Genomic DNA, 7,549 nt, shown 5'->3' with positions numbered 1-7,549 from the left:
TTAAGGCTGGCGAGCAGGCTTGGGGTTCTGCCGTGATTCTTAGTTCTGGATAGAATTGATTGCGAGACGATCCATGGAATGCCAGTAGCCACAGAGTTCAGCTATGTGATTAACTTAAGGTCCCCCAATTTTGCTGTTATTCGGTATTTTCTTGGATTCCTCAGTCCACAAAATAAGAAAACGTATTTTGTGAAGTGTTTGTTGGAAATAACTTCCTTTAATTAAAATGGTATTCTAGGAATCGCTCTTTCCAGTTCAACAAAATAGAAGAAAAAGCTACAAAGTGCAAAACAGAAACTGAAATTTCAACGAAAAAATTTGAACAATTTGGGAATTTAAAAATGCATATATATAATATTCTTTAGTAAGAACTATTGTAAACTAATTTCAGAAAATTCTTGGAATAACTGGCTGCACCTGGAATTGAATTCAATTTATTACTCAGTTAACTAAGAAGTCTGCTTATATATAAGACAATTTGCTGCATAATAGTTTCATTTCCATTTTCTTTTCCGTGGTTAGGGTCTAACAAATTTAAAAGCTTCACAGACTAGGATGAAACCTAACAAATTCCCCTGAAACCAGTTGAAGGAGAGAAATTAATTGAAAAGACTATGAACGTAAGTCAAGTGGTAGATTTGAACCCTGGCAGCGTGGGCTTTTAACACACCAATAGTTTCGTTACCTGTACAAGTAAAAGTGTATGACTTATGATGTCTTCCCGGTGTTATGGTTCAAAGACCCTTTAAGACTTATACGTAAGGCAGTGTGCTTCAACATTCTGATATTAAACATTCTGATACTAAAGGCAAGTATGTACTAAGCCTATGAAAATTAATTTAACATTCATGACCATGAATTGGCCCATTATATTTATGGGCCAATTATATATATTATATATATAAATTAAATGATTTTGTGTTTGTGTAAATAGAGGCTTAAAGGGACATTTCTAGTCCTAGTTTCAAGAAAAAAAAAGTAAAACAACTAGGGAATGAAAAAATTTTGAAAAGTACGTATATCTAATATTCCTCAGAATGAACTATTACAAACTATAGATAAAACTTCGAAGAACTGGCTACAGCTGGAATTGAATTCAATTTATTACTCAATTAACTAAGAAACATTGCGTGCATGCATAGACTGTTCACTGTGACTTTAGGATTCTCCATGAGTCTTTTCATGTTTCTGCATATCTTCTGATACCTTTTTGTTCTGGACTATCTTTTCAAGGATATCTGTATAGCAAACAGTTTTGAGAAATTTAGCCTCTCTCTCTGGGGCAGAGGACGGATTTATTGGCTGATCATTATAATAAAGACAATGTCTCCCACCTGAAAAAGGATGAGAAGGTTTGCTAGCAGCGTTTTCAGAAAAGATTAGGGATAGGGTGGAGGGAAGCTCATGGGTGGGGCCGTGAGCTGAGTGGGTTTAGTCACTCTACCCCATGGCTCATGGAAAGGTGTGAGACTAGGGCCAAAATCGGCCCCAACAGGGCCCTCCTTGAGCTTCAGGGAGGTGAGTTCCCGGGGGCGGGGTGGGGGGAGATCGGAGTTTCCTAAACAGGGTTCCTCTCAAAGCACCTAACTCACTGAGTGTACAGGCATCAGCTGGCCACTGTTGCTTTGCTCTACAGGAGTCAGGGCTTCGGGAACCAGCACAAATGTTGTTACTCTGGCTGCTGCTATTGCTGTGATTAATAAACTGTTCTTTGTCTCTGGCCCAGGAGTCTCATACCTTCTGCCAGTGTCTATGATACTGTGGTAGGCTGACTTGTTTTCTAACAAATAGGGAAAACTGTAGACCCTTCACAGTTCTTGACAGTTTCAGTGACGAAGATGGAATACTGACACATCATGGCTTCCTGGAACAGGAAATACAAGAGAGCCTCTCCACAGTCCATTTAGTTCACTTAACATGATTTGAGGGAAGTCCTTGGATTTAATAACAGCCATATTATTCAATCCAGCAATAAGTAATCCTCCACTCCATTCTCTGTCACTGAGGAGGAATTAGGGAGATGGCTGCAGGCTGAGTACTGGGAGGCAGGTTCATGACTTGATTCTTGTTATCTCTCCTTGGGGTGAGGGCTAGAGGGTCGATCTGATGGTCAGCCTCACACCCATCCTATGATAACACCCAATGCTAAGATCCACCCTGGGTTAGAGGAAAGTTCTGATCCTTTCATACAACAATTACAGAGACACCAATGCCAAATGCAAAAAGAGGGAAATTTATGTCTGCTATGGGCAGAAATCTTGCAAATCTATAGAACTTTGGCTGGTTAGCTTGGGAGATAAGGGGAAGGCACACATATTTGTTAAGGAGGGATGGGAATAGCTTGGCCCTCTTACAGCTCAACTTCTCCTGAATTCTATCAAGCCAATCTTATATCCTTTCAGAGATGACAGTAAAAAGTCAGAGTTTTCTTGAAGTGGGTTTTGACCATAAAGGCACTCTCTAGCCCTCTTAGTGAACGTTCCTGAGATAGAGAAAATCACATGGGAAATCACAGATGAAGCACTGTATAGCATTTGGGCACTTATTGCCCTGCGTTGCATCTATACTCTCCCCTGTACTGGCCCCCACAGGCTGAAAGATGGGGATATAATGGGTCTTTATAAGTTTTATGAAAATCCTCTTGTCCCTCTTGCTCCTGACTGATTCTTCCAGATGAAAAGTTTGGGTGAAAGTAAAGGATTATTGGAAAGAAATATCAATAGTTTTTGTTCCTGGAATGGGACACATTTATTTTGTGGCAATGGAACGATAGAAAGAACAAGCACCTGGGGAGGGAGCACCTTAAACACTGGGAAGTACAGGGAAATGAAGGGACATTCATATTCTTTTGTCTTTTAGAACAGCTCCAAGACTCTTCCTCACAGAGGAAAATGCCTTAGTGCAGCTCTCCCAAACTATTGCAAGATCCTTGAATTTAACTGACTCCTGGGTTGCTATCTGATACACAGATTTGATTGCAGTTTGATTGCCATTCTCTTAATAGTACTTCTCTGTATTGGAAATAGCAGCAAATGGCCCCAGCTTCTTCACCTCCCATGGGTATCTTTAAAATTCCATTTTAGCTCCTTTTTATTTTTGAGTCACTGGCTACAACTCTTTTCTGTTTTATTTTATGGTTCACTTTAGGTTTTAGAGTATACATCTTTAACTTATTACATGTATTAGTTTCTTATGACTTCTGTTACAAATTATTACTTGGTGGCTTAAAACAAAATAAATATATTCTCTCATGAAATATGAAATATTTCATTGGGCTAAAATCAAAGTGTTGGCAGGGTTACACTCCCTCCAGAAGCTCTAGAAGGGAATTTGCTTCTTTCCTCTTCCAGTTCCTGGTGGCTGCTGACATTCCTTGACTTATGACCACGTCACTCGCGTCTTTTGCCTCCCTGGTAATACTGCATTCTCTTTTTCTCTGTCACATCTCCCTCTGCCTCTTTTTTTTTCTGGCTGTGCCATGCAGGATCTTAGTTCCCTGAACAGGGATCAAACCCGTGCCCCCTACAGTGGAAGCGTGGAGTCTTAACCACTGGACAGCCAGGGAAGTCCCCCTCTGCCTCTTTCTTATAAGGACACTTGTGGCGCCCAGATTATCTCAGATAATCTCCTCATATCAAAATCCTTAATCACATCTGCTGAGTCTTTGCCGTAAAAGGTAATGAATGTTCACAGGCTCTAGAGTTTAAGACCTTTTATCTTTGGGGGCCATTATCCAGCCTACATCACAGACTGCTTTCAAGTGGTATTATAACAGTTCACATATAGAATAAGAACTTTACAATGTTATATTTCCATTTCTCCCAATTGGCTTTTGTGCTATTATTATTATACATTTTACTTTCACCAATGTTCTAAATTCTTCATCACATTGTTACTGATTTTTCTTTAAACAATTACCTGTGAGGATTTAAATAAGAAAAATATCTTTATGTATACTCACGTAGTTTCCATTTTTAGTGCTCTTCAATTCTTTGACAGATCTAGATTTGCAACTGGTATCATTCTCCTTCTGGTTGAAAGACTTCCTTCAATATTTATTTAGTGCAGGTATGCTGTTGATTAATTCTTTCAGCTTTTGTGTGTCTGACAAATTCTCTGTTTCACCTTGTTTTTTGAAAGATAATTATTCTGGCTAAAGAATTCTAGATTAACCATTTTTTTCTTTCAATACTTTAATAATGTTGCTCTGTCATCTCCAGTATTGCATTTTATAAATTTTGAGGGAATTTCCTTGCAATCCAGTGGTTAGTACTCCGCGCTCTCACTGCTGGGGCTTGGGTTCGATCCCTGGTCTGGGAACTAAGATCCCATAAGACATGGGGCAAGGCCAAAAAAGTAAATAAGTAAATAAAGTTTTGATACATTTATATATTGTAACATAATTGCCACTGTGGCAATATTTAGCACCTCTATCACGTTACATAATCATAATACAATATTATTGTCTGTATTCATTATACTTTGCATTAGATCTCTATGGCTTATCTACTACTAAGTTTGTACCCTTAAACAACATCAAACTATTCCCCTATCCTCTGGTAACCATGATTTTACTGTTTTTTTAAAAGTTTGACTTTTTTAGATTCTATATGTAAATGATACCATACAATACTTGTCTTTGTCTATCTGGCTTATCTCACTTAGCATAATGTTGTCTTGTACTGTTTTGGACAAAAACTCTGTTGTCATCTTTGTCTTTGTTACTTTATCTTTGTAATGTGCCTTTTTATCCTTATGGTTTATTTAAAGATTTTCTTTTTTTCAATGCTTTTAAGCAATTTGATTATGATGTGTCTTGTTTCCTTCATGTTTCCTGTGCTTGGTGTTCATTGAGCTTCTCAGATCTGTGGAGTTATACATTTCATCATACTTAGAAAAATAGTTAGGAACCCATATGCATGTATATTATGTCATTTGAAGTTGTTCTGTGGCTCACAGAAATCCTGAATTTTTTTTTTTCCCCCACAGAATCTTTTCTGTATCTTTCTTTCTGGGTGGTTTCTCTTGCTATTAGGTTCATGAATCTTTTCTTCTGTGATTGCTAACTTACTGTTTCTCTTAGCCAGTGCATTTTTTCTTCTCAGACATTGTAATCTTCGTTTCTGGAAAGTTGATTTGAGTGCTTTCATATCTTCTATCTCCCCACTTAACATGTTCAATCTTTCCCCTAGATTCTTGAATATATGGAATACAGTTGTAATAATTATTTTGTCCTGTCTACCAATGCTATCGTCTGTCATGACTGGGGTCATTTTGACTGATTGATTTTTAGCCCGTTACATTAGTATATCGTATTTTCCTCTTTCTTTGCATGATTTACAACTTTTTGTTTTTTGGTTGCGCTGCACAGCATGTGGGAGCTTACTTCCCAGACCAGGGATCGAACCTGTGCCCCCTGCAGTGGAAGTGCAGAGTCCTAACCACTGGACTGCCAGGGAATTCCCCTGCAACTTTTGATTGGATACTTGACAGTGTGATTTTTACCTTGTTGGGTGCTGGATGTTTTGATATGCGTATAAATATTCTTGAGCTCTGTTCTGGGTCTCAGTCAAGTTATTGGAAATGTTTGATTCTTTCAGGTATTACTTTGAAGATTCATTTGTCAGGTCCAGAGAAGTGTTTAGTGTAAGACTAGTTTTGACCACCTCCTGTGGCAAAATCCTTGTGAGTACTTAGGGAGTACCCATAAATTATAAAGCTTTTCACTCTAGCTGGTGAGAATATAAAATATTTCCAGCTCTTTGTGACCTGTGAGTATTGTACCCTTTGATGCTTTTAGGTGGCTCTTTCCCTAGCCTAGCATGTATGTGCCCATACATGCATACGGTGACATTAATCCGTTGTGGACTTGAAGGGGGTCCCTCTGAGAATTAATGGAGCTCTCTCACTCTTTTTCAATCTCTTCTTTAGTATTCCCTCCTCTTAACTCAAATTTCCTTGGCCTTACTGGACATCTTTTCTTCAACTCAGGGAGACTTCTAGGGTCTCCCTGGGTTCCCCCCTCTTTGCATTATGATTTGGAAACTCCTCTCTTCAGGAAGTAAGTTTAGGAAATCATAGGGCTCATCTTGTTTGTTTCCTGTTACCCAGGGATCACTGTCATTAATTGCCTGATAGCCAATATCTTGAAATTCATTGTTTCTTATATTTTGTCTGATTTTTCAGTTGGTCAGCTAGGAGGATGAACCCAGTCCCTGTTACACCAGTTTGCTGGAAGCAGAAATCTTCCTATTATCCCTTGAAGAATAATGTAAGTGGTACATGTTCATGGTACATGGTATTTAACATATGTACTTGAATCACTTTGTTGTACACCAGAAATTAACACATTGTAAATCAACTATAGTTCGACAACAACAAAATATTTAATAGTCTAAAAAAAAAATTTGACTCCACAACACCTCGCAGTGAAACATTTAGACGGTGGCAGAGGAGGGCCTGGGGCTCAGGTTTTGTCGGTGTAGCCCAAGCTCTTACAGCACTAAACGGGACGTTATTTCTCGAGGCCAAAAGCCTGTAAGCATCTCCGCGTGTGAAGCGTCTGGAAGGAATCGCACAGGAGACCGACGGCGCGGTGACACACGCAGGCTCTCGAACACGCCGCCGTTGCCGGAAGTCCTCGCCCCTCTCCCCGCCCGCGTGGGATGGGCGGCTCGCTCCCGCGGCGTCTGACGTAGGACGTCGGCGTCGTGACGTGACGTCAACGGCCGTCTGGCGGCTGGCGTCTTACTCTCGCTGCGGCCGCCCGGCGGCTGGCGTCTTAGCCTCGCTGCGGCCGCCCGGGGACGCTAAAGCCCGGCGTTTCCTGGCAGCGCAAATGTCCGTTTGTAAAACAGCAGGGCTGGAGTCTGCAGGATTAAGGAAGCCTGGGAGGCTCAGAATTTCCAGCGTTTTCACCTTAGAGCCAGCCTCACCAGGGCCAAACCACCCAGTAGCCTGACTGCCAGCAGCCTCGGCAGGTATACCGAGTGGTGGGGGACTTCCCTCGTCAGCTGTGGGCGTGTTCACTAGATTCCTGGCCGAAGCATCCTTGCTTCTCTCTTCATTTTCCCCCGCGTGACTGCCTCAGCTGTGGCTGAGCTGCTTGTCTTGATGGAGAATTTAAGAACCGTAAACCCTATGCCTCCCACCCCCATAGTTTTGTATAATGTGTCGTTAAAGGGCTTGAAATGGATATCAAGCTAATCCTTGAAGGGAAACTAGAAAACGTTTGTCTTCGTGGTGGAAAGTGACTGATAAACTTGGGTAATTTTATGGTGATAGAGTATCCACCTCCTGGCATTGTTAGGAGAGTTAAATGGAGCAAAAGTGTAAAATCCTTAAGTATTTTTTTATAAGTGTTCACTGCAGGTAACTTTTTTTTTTCTTAAAGTTTCTGTGAACTTTCATGGATCCATTTATTAGGCCGTTTTCTAGCACCTGGTGAGTGCCCCATCCTTTTCTGCTGGTTTTTTGAGGTAGCCCACATCTCTGCCTTCCTGTCTGCTACCTTAGGTAAAGTTTCCCTGTTCCTGTTTAAAGTGCGTTG

At 40.6% G+C, this 7,549-nt stretch overlaps 1 protein-coding gene and 1 long non-coding RNA gene across 3 annotated transcripts in view; one reads left to right on the top strand and one right to left on the bottom strand.

Moving 5' to 3' along the window:
* Positions 1–7,549, bottom strand: part of LOC309655070 — a 448,619-nt gene that overhangs the window by 68,083 nt on the left and 372,987 nt on the right. The window lies entirely within an intron of this gene.
* Positions 6,740–7,549, top strand: part of CCDC7 (coiled-coil domain containing 7) — a 326,200-nt gene continuing 325,390 nt past the window's right edge. Inside the window, exon 1 of one of the 2 annotated variants that reach the window (XM_082449611.1) lies at positions 6,740–6,980. The gene's annotated coding sequence lies outside the window, so the exon portion shown is untranslated. The remainder of the gene's footprint in view (positions 6,981–7,549) is intronic. The other variant, XM_082449612.1, reaches the window with a different exon arrangement.

The sequence above is a fragment of the Balaenoptera physalus genome (genome assembly GCF_965194825.1).
Source record: "Balaenoptera physalus genome assembly, chromosome: 2".
NCBI classification, from domain to species: domain Eukaryota; kingdom Metazoa; phylum Chordata; class Mammalia; order Artiodactyla; family Balaenopteridae; genus Balaenoptera; species Balaenoptera physalus.
This window is presented reverse-complemented; position numbering and strand designations above follow the sequence as displayed.